The 18817-nt window shown below is 38.8% G+C and overlaps 1 pseudogene; it reads right to left on the reverse strand.

Annotated features, from left to right (window-relative positions):
- Positions 1 to 1414: 1414 nt before the first annotated feature.
- LOC132651431 (immunoglobulin kappa chain variable 6-17-like) lies at positions 1415 to 17565 on the reverse strand (annotated as a pseudogene).
- Between the last annotated feature and the right edge of the window lie 1252 nt (positions 17566 to 18817).

An 18817-nucleotide genomic window follows, 5' to 3' on the forward strand; every position in this document is an offset into this window, starting at 1 on the left:
AATTGAGGAATGGATACACAAATTGTGGTACATTTATACAATGGAATACTACTCAGCTATTAAAAACAAGGAACTCATGAAATTTGCAGGCAAGTGGTGGGAACTTGAAAGATCACCCTGTTAAGGTACCCCAGAAGCAGAAAGACACACATGGTATAAACTCACTTATAAGTGGGTATTAGACATATAAGATAAACATACTACAATCTTTGTACACCTAAAGAAGCTAAACAAAAAGGAAGACACTAGGTAAAATGATTAATCCTCACTCAGAAAGACAGACATCAGAAGAGGGAGAAAACAGGGCACAGGGCAGGAGCCTGCCACAGAAGGCCTCTGAAAGACTCTCCCCAGTAAGGTATCAAAGCAGATGCTGAGACTTATGGCCAACCTTTGGGCAGAGTGCAGGAAATCTTATGAAAGATGGGGAATTATAGGGGATTGGAACTCCACAAGTAGAGTAACAGAACTAAAAATCTGGGCCCAGGAGTGTTTTCTGAGACTCATATTCCAACCAAGGACCATTCATGGAGATAACCTAGACCCCTGAACAGATGTAGCCCATGGCAGCTCAGTCTCCAAGTGAGTTCCCTACTAATGGAACAGTGACTGTCTCTAAGATGAACTCACTTGCTGGCTCTTTGATCACCTCCCGCTGAGGTGAGGGAGAGGTAGCCTTGAGGGAGAGGTAGTCTTACCAGGCCACAGAGGAAGACAATGCAGCCAGTCCTTATGAGACCTGATAGACTAGGATCAGAAGGACAAAGGGGAGGAAGAGCTCCCCTATCAGTGGACTTGGGTAGGGGCATGGGAAGAGATGAGGGAGGGAGAGTGAGATTGGAAGGTTATGAGACGTGGGAATACAGCTAGGATACAAAGTGAATAAACTGTACTTAGTAAAAACAATGTATTTAAGAAATGTAAAAACAATTTTTGATAATTCTAAAAAACAAAAAAGGTTCAAGAAAACCTGTGTTAGTACTGAAATGGATGATTGTAGACCTAGGTAAGAAAGAGGCACATGAAAGGCTGTCGTGACAACCTCTTCACCCATTTAAACCCCAACTGCTCAAAAAAGTTGTAGCCAAAACAGGAAGCCATTGAAGTGAACTCATTCATTTTTGTTTGTGTGCTTTGTTATTGTTGTTGTTGTTGTTATTTACATACAGGCCAGAGTTTCTCCTCCATCTGTCCCTTCTAGGTTCCGAAAACTTCCTTCTACCACCCCCCCCCAACAATTCCTCCTCTGTTTCTCTTCAAAAAATGGCAGAACTTTAAAAACGTGTGATAAGTATACTTAAGTTAGCTCTTCACAATTCATGGTTTCTGGTTGGGTGTGCAAGAAAGCAGCAACTCATTTATCTTTAAAAGGGAACTTAAAGGTCCTCTATGGAAGATTCTACCCACCAGTGTATCAAATGACATACTGAGACTCATAGCCAAACTTTGGACAGATTGCCAGAATCCTTATCTTCTCCTGGAGAAGAGGAAGAAGAGAAGAGGAAGATAAACAGAGCTGGAGTGGACATGATCTCCACAAGGAGAATATAGTGCCAAATACCTGGGCTCATGTGGGCCTGCAGAGACCAATACTCCAACTAAGAACCATGCATGAAGAAGATCTAGACCCATTGGCTTCTCAGTTTCCAAGTGGGTCCCTTGTAAGGGGTACAGGGCTGTCTCTGATATGAACTCAGCAGTTGGCTCTTTGATCACCTCCCTCTGGGGGAGTGCAACCTTGCTAGGCCACAGAGGATAATGATGCAGCCAGCCTAGAGGAGACCTGATAAGCTGGAGTCAGATAGAAGTTAAGGAGGTACTCCTATCAGGGGATTAGGGAAAGGGCATAGGGGGAGAAGAGGGAGGGTGACTGGAACTGGGAGGAGATGAGGGAGGAGCTGCAGAGGGGTTACAAAGCAAATAAATTGTAATAAATAAATATAAAAATAAAGTTATTTTTTTAATAAAAAAGAGAACTTAAAGAGAAGCAGGTCACTGAGAGTTTGTCCATGCTCCAATGAATGTATAGAAAACATAGATTGAACTTTATACTACTTTCTTTTTTATTTTAATTTTCAAGTTTGGGCAAAGTAGGTCACAATGTTTGGAGTCTGGAAGGACTGGGAAATAAGTGTGATGGAGAACATGATATGAAAATGCCAAAGATTCAATAAAAATATAATGTTGAAAATAGCATTTAATTGTGCCACATTTTTTATTTTTTATATTTGTTTTCAATAGCTTCTCAGAGTGCAGCTCATGGCTGCTGTCCTATATTTCAAATAGAAATGTTCTATACTGGGATGCTTACAGTACATATGTGACATTAAAGTGTGTTTAACATTCCAGGTTCCACTGGTGACATTGTGCTGACCCAGTCTCCAGCTTCTTTGCTTTCTTTCTCTAGGGCAGAGATACACTTTCGCTGCAGTGCCAATGAAAGTGTCAATTCATTTAACTGCAGTTATGTGCAGTGCTATCAACAGAAACCCGGACATCCCCCTAAACTCTTCATGTATGCAGCATCCAACCTAGCATCTGGGGTCCCTGCCAGGTTCAGTGGCATTGAACCTTGGACAGACTTCAACCTAACCATCCATCCTGTGCAGACTGATGCTGCTACAACATATTACTGTCAGCATAGTAGGGAGTTTCCTCTCACAATGCTCCAGGGTTAAAGAGAAACCTCCTGGGGCTCACTGAGGCTCAGTCTCTGAACATTCTCTTTTTTGTAATTAATTAATTATTTTTATTAATTACAATTTATTCACTTTGTATCCCTGCTGTAGCCTCCTCCATCATTCCTTTCCAATTCTACTCTCCCTTCCTCTTCTTCTCCCATGCCCTTCTCGCAGTCCATTGATAGGATTGGTCCTCTTCCCCTTCCATCTGATCCTAGCCTGTCAGGTGTCATCAGGACTGACTGCATTGTTTTCCTCTGTGGCCTGGTAAGGCTGCTTTCCCTTTGGGGTCTGAACTATCTCTTACATCTTTACTATCTTAAGGTAGAAGTCTTGTTTGCAATGAGCATTAAGCTGTGAGAAAGAGATTGTATCACTATGTATGCCTTATAATTTTTCATTTCTCTTACTTAATAAATGCCTCCATGATACAATTTTAAGGCATTTTTATGTTCAATACACTGAGCAAACAATTATTTAAAATTTGCAGAAAACTATCCTCACTCCCTCCTAATAACCAGAGCTTTGAACACTGAATGTTGGTAGTGATCTTACAGACATAAGCTAATATTACATTTCCACTTCTATTTGTGTGATATTTCACAAGTTCTTCTTTATTGGACCACCCAAGCAAGCCTCCTGCAGCCGATTCTTCTGCTTATCTCTAATCTCTTTCTGTTTCTATCCCAGATGCTCATCTACAGTCTTAGACTGGCTAGTTGTCTTTTCCTCCTTTTTCAAAACTCATACCTTTCTCTATAATATCTTCCACAGTGTGGTAGATTCTCTTCTTGTAATCTTTAATGTTTTCTGTCTTCTCAGATGGAAGAGTACAAAGTCTCACTGCATATCCTGACCTGTACATCGCTCTTTGTTGCCATGTGACCTCTAGACTGCAATTTACCTCCCCTTTCCCTTAACTGCTGGATTACATGATACTATCCCCAGCTCCTTTTTATTTTCTTCATGTTATACAAATACAGGTGCATGAACTTTAAAGGACCAGGCATGATGAGCCATGATCATGCAAGGCTGCTGCCCCCTCAAGGTGAGGTGATCAAAGAACCAGCCAATGAGTTCATGCCAGAGACAGTCCCTGTTCCCCTTACTAGGACACCCACTCAAGCAATAATTTTATAAAGACCAATAGACCACAACATCAGAGAATATTGCCATCAAATGATGTTTGAGCATGAATAAAAATGAATAACAATCACAGAACTAAAAGACCTTGAGTATTTCATATTAGTGAATTATGAAAAAAATATATAAGTAGATTATAAACCCAGTATTACATACAAAGTACAAGAAATGGAAAATAAATAATGTAGCATGACAAGGAATGGTGATTCATATGTGTACTCCCAGAGTTGGGGAGACAGAAGAAGGTGGACTGTGAGTTTTAGGCAAACATTAGGTACAAAGCAAGTTTTAGTGCAGACAGATCTATGCAGAGACACAACCACTCAAGATTGTGTCTTTCTCTCTTTTAGAGATGGGAGCCCATGTCCATTTTCCCTTCTCACCACTGGGACCCCATCTAGCTTAGAACTGTACTAGACCTGTGTATGCTCCCACAGTCTCTGTGAGTTCATATGTGCACTGGTCCAGCTGTGTCTGGAAGACACTGTTTCCTTGATGTCATCCATCTCCTGTGCTCTCCAAATCTGTCTAAATCCTCTTTTGCAGAGATCTCTGAGCCCTCTGTGAAGGGTATTAAAGAAGACACTCCATTTAGGACAGCATTCTCCAAGGTCTCTTACTCGTTCTACTTTGTCTACTTGTAAGTCTCTTTATTAGTTCCCATTAACTGCAGGAAGAAGCTTCTCTGGTGATGGATAAGCAAGAATATGATCTATGGGTATAAAAGAATGTCATAAGGAGTCATTTCATTGCTCTGTTCCTTTAACAAAAGTATACATTCTGGTTTTCCCCTACATCCATGGGCTATCTAGTCTCAGGTTTTTGGCCACCTGAGAAGTGTCTGGACGTGTTCCATCTTATGAAGTGGGAGTTTAATGTAGTTAGAATAAAATTGTTTAGACCCCAAATCAATCTATATCAGAGGGTTATAGGTAAGTTGGTGGTTACTTTTTTCCTCTGATAGAATGCAGAGTAATTTTCACTACAATGAAAAAGTGTCAGAAGAGTATAAGGCTCTAGTGAGGAATCAGTACAATTCCTCCATATTCAATGGGATTATGTGGTAAGGAAAGATGAAGGTAAGACAGAGAACAAAGGAAGATTTAACTAGTACTAAGAGCCATATGATGGGGTCATATAGAAACCTATTTCAGCAGACAGTTCTCATCATATATACATATATGAAAAAAATCTTACTGGAATCAAAATAAGAGCAGAGACAAAAACTCACCTGATATCTTTCTTTTCTAAGTAAAAGCACCATTGCCAAGAAAGGTTACATCTAAATGAGTTGTTGGCCAGAGGGTCTCCATGGGAACTCCCAGGCAACTCTGGCCATTGGTTGCCATCAGCAAATTGATGATCAGCTCCTGTTGCTTAAAAGAAATGCTTCTTGTTATTACAGAATGAGGTAGAGCCATGGCCTTTGAGTACTTGTAGACACACACACACACAACCTACATATCTTTGATCTTTTGCCACTGTCATAATGGAACTGTTGTGTATACCCTGTATTTTCCAAAGATCTCATACCTTCACCATGGGCTTCTCCAGACTGCTTCATGCAACAGTGATTTTATGTTAATTTTTCTTCCATCAAAAAATGAATGATTAAAAAAAAAGAAATAAAAAGAATGATTGTTGTACAACTTGCCTCACCCCATGGACTTCCTTCCTTTGTCTAGCTCTCTCACCTCACCCACCTGCAGATTTGCATATTGTTGCCTGAGTCTCCCTTGCAAGTGTGAGATAAAAGTTCAGCTGCAGCCTTGCTTTAACTCCTCTGGAACACTTAGTTCAGCTTCTCAAAATGAGGCCTTGTACTTAGTTCCTAGGGTTGTTGATGCTATGGATCCCTGGCAAGATTAGAGGCAAGAAATGAGGTGAATGGGTACTGTGGGGAGCTGTGGGACACTGCTGCTGCCCAAGTGTGTTTAGTTCAAATGCAGATGTGCCTGTGGATTTAGACCTATCTCTTGAGAGAGAGCTGACATGAAGGAGCTGGGCTCTGATGAAGATGGTCACACAGAAGGAGTAAGAAGATATGAGCAGATCCTAGAACAGTGGTTCTAAGCCTTCCTAATGTGGGCATATGCACACGGGAAAAGTGCATGGAGAAACATCAGCATTTCCAAATTTTCCTGAAATGCACCTAAGCATATTTCTGCCATTTTCTGCAGTATGTTTAGGTGATGTAGGAATTTCAGCATTGTTTACTATATATTCACAATGCCTATCTACTCTGATATATGTTGAAGTTGTGCTACACAGTACAAAATCAAATATGAGACAAGGTGAAATTATTTTATAAAAATAAGCAAGCACACCAATGTCATTAACATGCTGATTTTCTTTCAATTTAAAAAGTTATAAAATTACACAATAAAAATGTTTTAAAATAATATACTTATTATTTATGCACTTTTTGTCTTCTACACCAAGCATGTAGATCTATATGTCTATTGTTGCAGTGGACATTTCACAGTGATATCACACTTACAAGCCAGGCATGGGCTACAGCTACTCATCCACACATTTCCAGACTGGACCCTAGGGATCTTGACAGCCTCCATGGCAATGGGCCAAGAAACATGCACATATCACTCTCAAAATCAGCAGACTGGAGGCTGAGGTTGTCATCATTTATTATGGTGAGAAATAATCTCCTCACACAGTGCTTTAACCTAAAGTGAAAATCTCACTACTTAAACAGTCCTACTGCCATCATGTCTTTGGAACATCATAGAAAATTTTCTGATCTTCTCTGAAATAAAAATAGACTATCAAGTTTCAGATGAGTTGTATGCCCAATGGAAAACACAGTTTCATCCAGACAAATCCTCAATGGTGCCTTCAGCTATACTATCCTCATCTATACCATTTTCAGCCTGACAATATTGAGCAGAAGAATATACATTCTCCAATCTCTTCTAAATGAATAGATGTGAATAAATGCATGGAAAGTTCCTGGATATCAAATTCATGTGTTGTTCTGAAGATCAGTCGTGCTTTTGGATGATCTTTTGTGGCTTGATGATAATTCTCATTTTTTTGACAAAGAGATAGAAATCAAAACAAAACCATAAAAATCACTTCATTTGAATAACTAATAAAAGAAAATCATAAAAGCTTAATAAACATGAAACTACCATATAATTCATCTACTACTGCACTAGGTATGTTCTTGAACAAATATAAAGCAACAGGAAATAGATGTTTCTATTTCCTTACATATTACTGCACTATTAGAATAGTATGAACTAAATCAATGAAATGTCTATCAACAAATAAATAGATAATAAAAGAAGGAGCATATGTGCAATGATATTTACTCAGCTATATTAAAACAAGAATCACAGAATGTGTTAAATTATCTCCGTGGTTCAATAGATAGATAGATATAGAAATGGATAGATAGAGATATATAAATAGATAGATGGATATATATTTGTTTCAGTAAAAGTTCATTGTACATTTTATATTTTCTTATCTTTTTCATTTTTTCATTAATTTATTTTTATTAATTACAGTTTATTCACTTTGTATCCCAGCTAGAGTTCCCTCCCTCCACCCCTCTCAATCCCATCTTCCCTCCCTCTTCTTCTCCTATGCCCTTCCCCCAGTCCACTGATAGCAGAGGTTCTCCTCCCTTTCCTCTGACCATAGCCTATCAGGTCTCATCAGGACTGTCTGCATTGTCTTTCTCTATCCTAGTAAGGCTGCTCCCCCTATAAGAGGGAGATGATCAAAGAATCAGCCACTGAGCTCATGTTAGAGACAGACTATGTTTCCATTACTATGGTACCCACTTGGAGACTGAGCTGCCATGGGCTACATCTGTGCAAGGGTTCTAGATTATTTCCATACATAGTCCTTGTTTACAGTATCACTCTCAAAAAAGACCCCTTTGCCCAGATTTTTTTGGTTCTGTTGCTTTTTTGTGGAGCTCCTATTCCCTCCATATCTTTCTATCTCTCCCTTCTATCAAAAGATTCCCTGCACTCTGCCCAAAGTTTGATTATGAGTCTGACCATCTGCATTGATACACTGCTGGGTAGAGTCTTTCAGAGGTCTTTTGTGATAGGCTCCTGCCCTGTTCCCTGTTTTCTCCCTCTTCTGATATCTGTCCTGTTTGCCTTTCTGAATGAGGATTGATCATCTTACCCAGGGTCCTCCTTCTTGCTTAGATTCTTTATATGTACAGATTTTGTATGTTAATAATATATTATATTTCTAATATATACTTATACATGAGCATATACTGTGCATGTCTATCTTCTTTGGTATAACTCACAGTTGTTGAATATTAATATTTATTATTGATTTATCTTTTAGTTAAGCATCAGTTATTTCTAAACCTGCCGTATATCCAAATCACCACAGAAAGACTAGGATTTACTTAATTAACCTAGAGCACAGTGCTGGGCAATAGTTACTCCATACTAAGACTCCAAGCCCACATAGTTTCCTACCATTCAGAATTCACCCATTATACTTGCTTTTAGTCATAACTTAGGTCTGGTTCATCTCTCTTTGTGGTTCCAAGTCCTGTCCTGCTGACCTCTCCTTTTCCACCCCTCCCTCTGGTTTCCTTCTTCTCCCCTCTGGACAAAGATGCCCCACACTATTCTCTCCATTGCACAGCATTGGTTAGTTGTTTAATTAAAAATACAGAGAACAAATGGTGGCATGTTTACACAAACTTACTAGAGGTGAAGCTTAGAATAAACATCACAATGCAGTGTAAGGATTGAAACCAGATAGTGGGATAGAGAAATCAGCACTTGAGTGAACCAGGTTAACTTGTGTATGTTCCAAAAGAATCTTATATGAACATTTCCATTTCAAGTCCAATAAATTGCTTCTTTTCTTTCAATAAAATAATAATTATAAAAGTGATGAAAACTATAAGGTAAGATTTACATGTGCAATGTCTTGTTCACATGCATTTGGAAATTTAGGAAAAAGCATTTGATTATCCTATCTTAACTATCTTAACTATTATATATCCTATCTTAACTAGTTTAGAGTTCTTTACCTAAATTAACTTTTATTCTTATTGATATCACCTATTTGAAAACATTTTCTTAAATTCTAAACAACTTAAGCTTAATTGTGAAACTATAACTATTTGGTCTTCAGTTCCATCAGATAATTGAAAAATAATAAAAATGAGATACTGGAGTAAACAGGAAGTGCATATTAGCAGCTTCCAAAAAAATTAAAAAATTGACAAAGACAGCTTGCTGCCTGAACAGTTATCCAAAACTCTCTTCATCTTCAGCCTTCTAGCTCAGAATATTTGACAGACATATATGTGAAACAGAAACTATTTCAGACTTGCTTACCTGTCTTGGCAGAGTTCAGCAGGCAGCTGGTCCTGCATTTAAGCTTGTCCATTTTTTTGGTAGAATTCTGTTTCCCATGAAACCAAGGCATTTTCTTTTATCCTGGATGGCTCGTTTGCTACATTTTAAGCCATCTCCATATGGAGGTCCTTCACTGTTCGTCATCTTCTTTTAGGTAAGCTGGGTGCTGCAAGGAAATGACCTGTCTCATTGTCAAAGAATCTATCAAATAATAAAAATATTTTCTAATTGCCATATCCTGTAGGTCTCTGAAGTTTTTGAAGACTTACCTATTTTTATGAAATTGAACTGTCTACAAAATCATATCTATCTGTTAAACCTATGATGTATGCCCCTGTGAAAAATTAAACTAGTGTCTGACATGACTATGAGTTGATTAAGTAGCAATTAACTTGCATTACCTAATTCCCTAAACAGTCAGTAATAACAGTTTGAAAGTATTGGATGTAACTTTGAAATTTTATCAATATAATAAAATTTATCAATGCATCAAAAATAAACATATTTTAGCCACTAATAAGATGATGTACCTTGGTGTGACTCTAACCAAGCAAGTGAAAGACTTGTTTGAAGAAAAACTTCAAGTCTCTGAAGAAAGAAATTGAAGATATCAGAAGATGGAAGGATCTCCTGTGCTAAGCATTGGTAGGATTAACATAGTGAAAATGGCCATCCTGCCAAAAGCAATCTACAGATTCAATGCAATACCCACCAAAATACCAACACAATTCGTTAAAGACCTTGAAAGAACAATTCTCAACTTCATAGGGAAAAAATAAAAATATAAAAAACAGGATTGCCAAAATGATACTGTTCAACAACAGATGATCTGGTGGTATCTCTGTCTCTCATCTCAAGCTGTACTACAAAGCAATAGTAATAAAAACTGCATGGTACTGTCACAGAAACAGAATGTTGGATGAATGGAATTAAATATAAGACCAGGAAATAAACCCACATACCTACAGATACTTGATTTTTGACAAAGAAGCCAAAACCAGACAATGGAAAAATACAGTATCTTCAACAAAAGGTGCTACTCTAACTGGGTTTCTACATGTAGAAAAATGCAAATAGATCCATATTTATCACCCTTCACAAAACTAAAGTCCAAGTGGATCAAAGACCTCATCATAAAACCAGACACACTATATAATTAGAAGACAAAGTGGGGAAGAGCCTAGAACTAATTGGCACAGGAGACAACTTCCTGAACAGAACACCAACAGCACAGGCTCAAAGATTAACAATCAAAAAATGGGACCTCATGAAACTGAAAAACTTCTGTAAAGCAAAGGGCACTGTCATCAGAACAAAACGACAGCCTACAGACTGGGAAGGGAGCTTCACCAACCCTATATCTGACAGAGGGCTAATATTAAGAATATACAGAGAACTGAAAAAGTTAAAAAGCAACAATTCAAATAATCCAATTAAAAACTGGAATACAGACGTAAAGAGTATCTTAGGGTAACTCTAAACAAGCAACTGAGAGACATGAATGAAAACAATTTCAAGTCTCAGAAGAAAGAAATTGAAGAAGATATCAGAAGATGAAAAGATCTCCCATGCTCATGGATGGGCAGGATTTAAATAGTAAAAATGGTCATCTTACCAAAACCAATACATTTCCCATCAAATTATCAACACAATTCTTTCCATACCTTGAAAAATATTCTTAAATTTCATATGAAAAAACACCAACAAGAATAACTAAAACAATCCTCTACAATAAAAGATCTTCTGGATATTTCTCCATCCCTGATCTCAAACTGTACTATAGAGCAACAGTAATAAAAACTAAATCGTATTGGCATAGAAATTGACTGGCGCATCCATGGAATCAAATCAAAGACCCAGAAATAAACCCAAACACCTGTGGACAACTGATTTTTGACAAAAATACCAAAACCATACAATGAAAAAAGGATAGCTACTTCAAAAAAATGGTGCTTGTCTAACCAGGTGTCCACATATAGGAAAATGCAATTAGAAGAATTTCTATCACCCTACACACAATTACAAAGCCCTAGTGGATCAAAGACCTCCAAATACAACCAGACACATTAAATCTGTTGAAAGAAAAAGCGGGGAAGAGCCTCAAACTCACTGGCACTGTAACTGATATCATGAACAAAACATTAACATCTCAGGCTCTAAGATCAATAATTCATAAATGGTATCTCCTGGAAATGGAAAATTTCTGAAAAAAAAACAAAGGAAACTCTCAAAGGAACAAAATGACAGCCTACAGATTGTGAAATAAAACTTAAACAACCTTACATTGGCAAAGGGCTAATATTGAGAATAAATAAAGAACTCAAGAAATTAGACACCAACAAACAAAATAATCCAAGTAAAAAGTTTGGGAGAGAAATAATAAGAGAATTCTCAACAGAGGAATATAGAATGGTGGAGAAACACTTAAAGAAATGTTGAACATCCTTACTCATCAAAGAAATGCAAAGTAAAACATCTCTGAGATTCCATCTGACACCTATCAGAATGGCTAAGATCAAAAACTCAACTGACAACATGTGCTGGAGAAGAAGTAGAGAAAGGGGAACTCTGCCCCCTTGCTAGTGGGAGGTTAAACTTGTACAACCACTTTGGAAATCAATCTGGCACTTTCTCAGAAAACCACAGAGTGCTATCTCAAGATCCATCTATATTACTCCTGGGCATAAACTCAAAAGATGCCCCATTACACAACAAGGACATTTGTTCAACTATGTTCAGAGCAGCTTTACTTGTAATAACCAGAATCTGGAAACAAACTAGATATTTCTCAACGGAGGACTGGATACAGAAATAGTGGCATATTTATGCAATAGAATACTACTGAGCCATTAAAAACAAGGAAATCATGAAATTTCCAGGCAAATTGATAGAACTAGAAAAGATCAGCTTGAATGAGGTAACCCAGAAATAGAAATACATGCATGGTAAACACTCACTTAAAAGTGGAATACTAGCTGTATAATATAGGATAGCCTTACTAAAAATCTACAGACCTAAAGAAGCTAAACATCAAGAAGGACCCAAGGAGGATGCTCAAATCTCACTCAGAATGACAAACAGGATACACACCAGAAGCAGTGGAAGAGAGGGAACAGGATGGGAGCCTACTATAGAGGGTCCTCTGAAAGGCTCCACCCAATAGGAGAGTGAAGCAGATGTTGAGAAACACAGCCAAACTTTGCGCAGAGAGCAGGGAGTCTTAGGGAAGAGAGGGGAGAGAAGGGCATGGAGGAGACAGGAGTTCCACAAGGAAACCAACAAAGCTAAAAAACTTGAGTTCTTGGGACCAACAAAGGACTCTGCATAGAGATGAGCTAGATGCCCTACTCAGATGTAGATTTGAGTTCATTCTCCATGTGGGTTCCTCACTAAGGGTAGCAAGTGTTGCATTTGTGATAAACTAGATTACCTGATCTTTATCACTAACCCTGGTGATGCAGTCTTGTCATGACACAGAGGAAGGGGATCAAGGCAGTCCTGATGAGACTTGATAAGTGTGAGCAGATGGCAGAGGAGGAGAACTGCCTCTTTCAGTAGACTAGGGGAAGGATTTAAGGAAGAAGAGAGAAGTAGGGTGAGAATGGGAGGAGCTTAGGAAGGGAGCTTCAGTATGGATATATTAAATGAATAAATTGTAAAAAAAATAAATAAAAATGAAAAAAAGAAAAACACAAAAAAGAAGGAAAAATACAGGATACATACAACAATTCACAGAACTAAAGAAGCTAAATAATGAGGACCCTCTGGAAGATGCTTAATTCTTATCCAGAAGGACAAATATAATAGATACTGGAAGTGGTTGAAAAGAGGAAAGAGGATGAAAACTTATTATAAATGTCCTCTGAAAGACTCCACCCAGTATGGATTCAAAGCATATGTTAAGACTCACAGTCAAACTTTGGTCAGAACTCACAGAGTCATAGCAAAGGGGGAATTGAAGGAAGCAAAATGGACAAGAACACAATAACAAGAGAAACAGAACAAATCCTGGCACAGAGGGCACAGCAGAGACTGATGAACAACCAAGGACCATACATGAAGAGGACATAGACGTCCTCACCTGAAGCAGCCTACAGGTACCACAGATTCCATGTAGACTACCTAGTAAGGGGATCAGAGCTGTCTCTGACATCGACTCTGTTCTTTGATCATTTTCCTCTGATAGGGTGCATTGCTAGGCCAAAGAGAAAGAAGATGCAGGCAGTCCTAATGAGACTTGATATGCTGGAGTCAGGATAGTAGGGAAGGAGGGCTCTCCCTTTCTGAAACATATGGGATAGTAATAAGGGATAAGAGATAGGTAGATTGAGACCAGATGGATTTGAGGGAGGGTGCTACAATTGGGATGAAAAGTGAATAAATCATAAAAGGTAAATTTAAATTTTAAAAACACCAGATTACTAGACACACAAGAAAGAATTTTGGGTCTTGAAGACAAGGCAGATGAAGTAGCTATCTCAATGATTCCACTGTGTCTACAACAATATTCAGACACAAAATATGGAAGAAACCTGATACATTAACAAAAGACCAACCTTATTTATAGTATGGATAGAGGAAACAATCAGGTCAACAGCACAGAAGATACATTCAACAATATCTTAGAAGAATGTTTCTCTAATCTAAACAATAAGATAGCTGTCAAGCATTGCACAAGACCCACACAAAATACCAAGTAGACTGAAACAGAAGTTTTCCACAACATATAACAATCAAAACACTCAACATGTAGTGGGGGAAGGGTGATTAAAGGATTCATGGGGACAAGACAAACTCACATATAGAGAAGGACCATTAAAATACCACCTGATTTCCCAGTGAAGACTGAAAAATAAAAGTCCTGTAAGGATATCCTACAAACTCTGAAGGACCACAGGTTCAGCCAACACTACTATATTCCAAAAACCTATCAACAACAATAGACTGAGGAAGAAAAAAACATTTCACAGTAACATGAACCTTCAGAAGTAAGGGACAGGAAAGGTGAGATGTCAAGTGGAAGAAGAACAGAAGGAGGAATTAAGAAGACAACAGGAATGCTTGCATAAGTTGATGATTATGTCAAGCAAGTTTATTATAAAGTGTAGCATATTCTATACTATTTGAAGGGAGGTGATGGATCAAGGTGAATAGAGAGCTAAATCAGATACTGTTGGCAAAGAAAACACAGGATGCCTCAGTCACAGCTGCCCTAGGACTGATATCCATGGCCCTTCAGGGGAGAAAGCCCAATTCTCAAGGACTGAATCCTTAACTCCTTCAATGCTCAGGCTCCATGTTCACAGTGGACCTTGCCAAGACTACCTTGGACAACAACAGGGAACTAATATTCTCTTTGTCTTTTCTTGAGGGCTTCTGAGAGGCAGAAGAGGTCTTTCTATCTCTTAACATGCTCCCTGTTAAGTTTTTAATTTTTTTTCAACCATGTTCGTAGCAGGTTTATTTATTTATTTGTTGATAGGGGAGGTCCTCCTCCCCTTCCCTGTGACCCTAGGTTTTCAGGTCTAATCAGGACTGGCTGCATTGTCCTCCTTTGTGGCCTATCAAGGCTTCTCTACCCTTGGGGTGAGGTGATGAAAGAACCAGCCACTGAGTTAATATCAGAGACAGTCCCTGTTCCCATTACTAGGATACCCACTTGGATACTGAGCTACCATGGTCTACATCTGAGTAGGGGTTCTAGGTTATATCAATAAATGGTCCTTGGTTGGAGTATCAGTCTCAGAAAAGACTCTTGTGTGCATATTCTTTTGTTCTGTTGCTCTCCTTGTGGAGATCCTGTTCTTTCCAGGTCTTACTATCTCCCCCATCTTTCATAAGATATATTTGAATAGCCATGAGAATCCAAAATCCCATAAACCAGCAAACATGTTCTAATATTTTCAAAGTTTAATTAGCATAAATATTCTTAGCATAATATTCAATGAATATTGATGGTTGTTAAAGGGATTTAACCCTTGCAGCTGGTATTATAAATCTTTGGCCAACTCTGAAAGAATTGAATGCAAGATGAGTACTGCCCAGTTCAATACTAAGTTGCTGTGGATTCTTAAATCTAAACTAATAAACTCATGGTGCTGCATATTTGTAAATGATTTTAAATTTTATCCTATTTCTGTATAGATTCATTGTAGCCTAAAGGCTTAACATAGAGATACCTAAAGCCAGCATGACACTGTAAAGTTCACTAATGTGTCTTGCTTGTTCTGTATCCTCTAGGTGCAACACCCCAACTTCTAAATCTCTTAACTTAGCTTCTCACTCTTTATATAAATATACCTATGTTTGCCAAAACTATAAAAGAATGAAGGCTATCTCTGGATTAATTTACTGCTGAATGCAGGATCAATTAGTCATGCATAGAAAATTATTAGCCAGATAGAGCCAAGTAATTGTGGTAATGATACTTGCTTTTTTGTCCAATGCTGGAATGCTAGTAAATTTAGGTATGCCCTGGTTACTCGCATGCCTCACTGGGTGCCTGTGCCCATTGATGCTCCTCACGCTATGACTCTCTTCAGACAGAAAAGGGATCTTGGAACTACAGCCACCATTGTTACTACCATCTCATTGACGGCTGTTGGAGCTACCACCAGGGCATTAGCCATGAGTCATACTGGGCAGACTGCTCAGACCCTGAATAATCATTTAGCAAATGTAGCTCATGCCTTAGTTGTACATAAAGGAATTAATGCTCAACTAAAAGGAAGCTTGATGGTGTTCAATCAGAGGATTGACCTCATGCAGGAGCAAATTGATACCCTATGGCAAATCGCTCAACCTGGCTGTCAATGAAAGTATGCTGGACTTTGTGTCACTAGCATACAACATGAGAATTTTTCCTGTGCTGCAAATTTGTCTAAACAATTGTCGAGCTATATTTTAGGTAATTGGACTGGAGAATTCGATACTACGATGGAGCAGCTGAGAGTGGCCATTGTCACAGTAAATTCTACCAGAGTGGACGCAGGACTAGCCACAGGATTATCAACATGGATTGCTGCAGCCATGAATCATCTGAAGGAATGGGCGGGCATGGGAGCATTAGCAGGCCTTCTGGTGTTGGTCTCCTTGGTTTGCCTGTGGTATATATGCAAGATTAGAGTCTCACAACAGTGTGATGCAGCCATGATCATTCAGGCCTTTACAGCCATTGAAGCAGGACATTCTCCCGAAGCATGGTTGGATACCATAAAAAGCTAAAATGATACGCTCAGGATGCGAGGCTAAGCACTGCACTCAGGGTCAGCAGCTTTCGACCCAGAGAAGAGCATGTCTGATTGCATGAGGGTTGATGCCCCAGGTCCCGCCTCTGAGAAAAAGGTATCGGACGGGTCTGATGCTCTTTGGGTGGATGACACCTAAATGAACATCGGTACAAAGTCCCAATTTATTTCTAATATCAGAGATCAGACCTCTACTCTTGCCTGATGCGTCTAAAACAAAAAGGGGGAACTGTAGAGAGCTGTGGAATGCTATGCCTTAAAGATGGAGCTGGTTTCCGCCTTCCACCTTCCCGATGGTGAGTGCTCTCTGTCACGAACAATTCCACATTTGGCTAAGGCTGAGGATCTGGCTTGCTTCCATGTATGTGGACCTATCTGCATTGCACACGTGGCATGCCTGGGTTGGCTACCCAGAGGCTATTTAAGCTGTGGGCTGGCTTTCCCCAGGGTCCGAGGATTGTTCAAGGTTCCTGAATAAACTGCATTGAAAAAAAAAAAAAGAAAAAAGAAAATCTCAGGCAGAAGGGGGAAGTGTGCAGCCCAAGGGCTGTGTGTGCTGTAGGCGGCTGGTGAGACTCTCAATGAAGTTTTTGTTAGAGGCTGAGGCACTGTGGGAGGAGAGCTGCTATGCTGCTGACAATAATAAACTGCCAGGTCATCATCCTGCACACTGCTGATGGTGAAAGTAAAATCCGTCCCAGATCAGGGACCCCAGTGTGCCGAGTGGATGTATCGTAGATTAGCAGTTTAGGAGACTGCCCTGATTTCTTTTGAAACCAAGCTACATACTTATCTACATTCTGACTAGACTTGCAACTTAAGGTGATCCTGTCTCCTACAGACGTGGACATGAATTCAGGAGACTGGGTCATCACAATGTTCCCTTCAGCACCTGCAATCAGAAATAAATAATGAGTATTCACTTATACACAAAATAAATTCCTGATACAAATGTTAGGTTATACAATGCCTTTTATAATGGCATTGCCTGAATACAATTGGATTCCAATAGTAAACAGCTGTTTCTCTACAAATGAATTATATTGATGATATACTAATATTCTTTAATGTCTCACCAGACACCCAGAGTAGCAGGAATAGGAAAACCTGGGCCTCTGACTCCATCTTCATGCCCCTGTCTGTCTGATGCTTCAGTGTCACTACAAAGGTCTAGTTTATAAAATGTGGACAGCTGGGCTGGCTTGTAGGGAACTATGCAAAGTTGTTATCAAATAGGAGGGTGAATAGCCTGGGTATTGCGTTGTGAGAGTATCCAGGTTAAATCTAAAACCAAAAATATCATCACAGTGATAAGGCAATCATTGGAAGAAAAGTCAACTTAAAACTTCAAGGAACAATTATAGCTCTCAAACCACAAATATCAAGATGGACTCATGACAGACTTCTGTTAAAAATAAAAAAATTTATGCTAAGTAACCTCTACAGAAATAATACTAGAAAACCCTTTTATTTCATTTCTGAGGAAACAATAAATATCATGATCAACAGCACCAGAAAGAAACTCGGGAAGGGGAAAAGAAGAAAGGAAAGAAAGAAGGGGAAAGTGAAGAGGAGGTGAGAGAAAGGAAAGAAAGGATAGGATGGAGAGAAGAAAAGGTAAATCTAGATTGGGGAGGGATGGTAAAATATGGAGAGGAGAGAAGTAAAGTAGAAGATAAAAGAGAATAAATAGTATAACAGAAAAGTTTAGGGGTAGAGTGTCAGGTCAATGGTTACAAGAATTTGTTTCTCTTTTAAATGACTCACTTTTGATTCCAAGCAATTGTTTGACAATTCTCAGCCATATATAATTTCCTTTATGGTACCCACATGGTACACCTACATATATACATTCTTATCTAAATACATGCGTAGAGTTGGAGCACTAAGCTTCTCTACTCAAGCTACTACTAGGTCTGCCACCTACATTCCACTATCATAGATTCTAATTCTCTGAAAGGCCCAATGAACACTTTCCTTAAAAGTTGCTTTACTTGTGCTGTTTATCACAGCAGGAAAAATAAATAAGAAAAAGGGATAATCCATCAAAAAGATATTATACCTATAAGAACACACACACAAAACAAGAACAATTGTATCTCTACTGTAATACTGCCATGGCTTCCTGTATCCATTGCTCCAAAAGCCCTTGATTAACTTTTTCCAAGGGAGGAATACATAGATGAGATTAGTTATCATATTGTTTACATGGGGGCTTTGGTTTCCCCTTCATAAATAAATTTACTCATAAATATGAGATAAGAGCCTGGAAGGTAGAGTTTATCAACATACAATCATATTTCTGTAGGACAGAGTGAAGTTTCTGGGTCTCCACAATTTGAGAGAAGATAGGGAAAATTCAGTGTGGTATGTGACC

Source organism: Meriones unguiculatus (genome assembly GCF_030254825.1).
Source record: "Meriones unguiculatus strain TT.TT164.6M chromosome 16 unlocalized genomic scaffold, Bangor_MerUng_6.1 Chr16_unordered_Scaffold_43, whole genome shotgun sequence".
NCBI lineage: Eukaryota > Metazoa > Chordata > Mammalia > Rodentia > Muridae > Meriones > Meriones unguiculatus.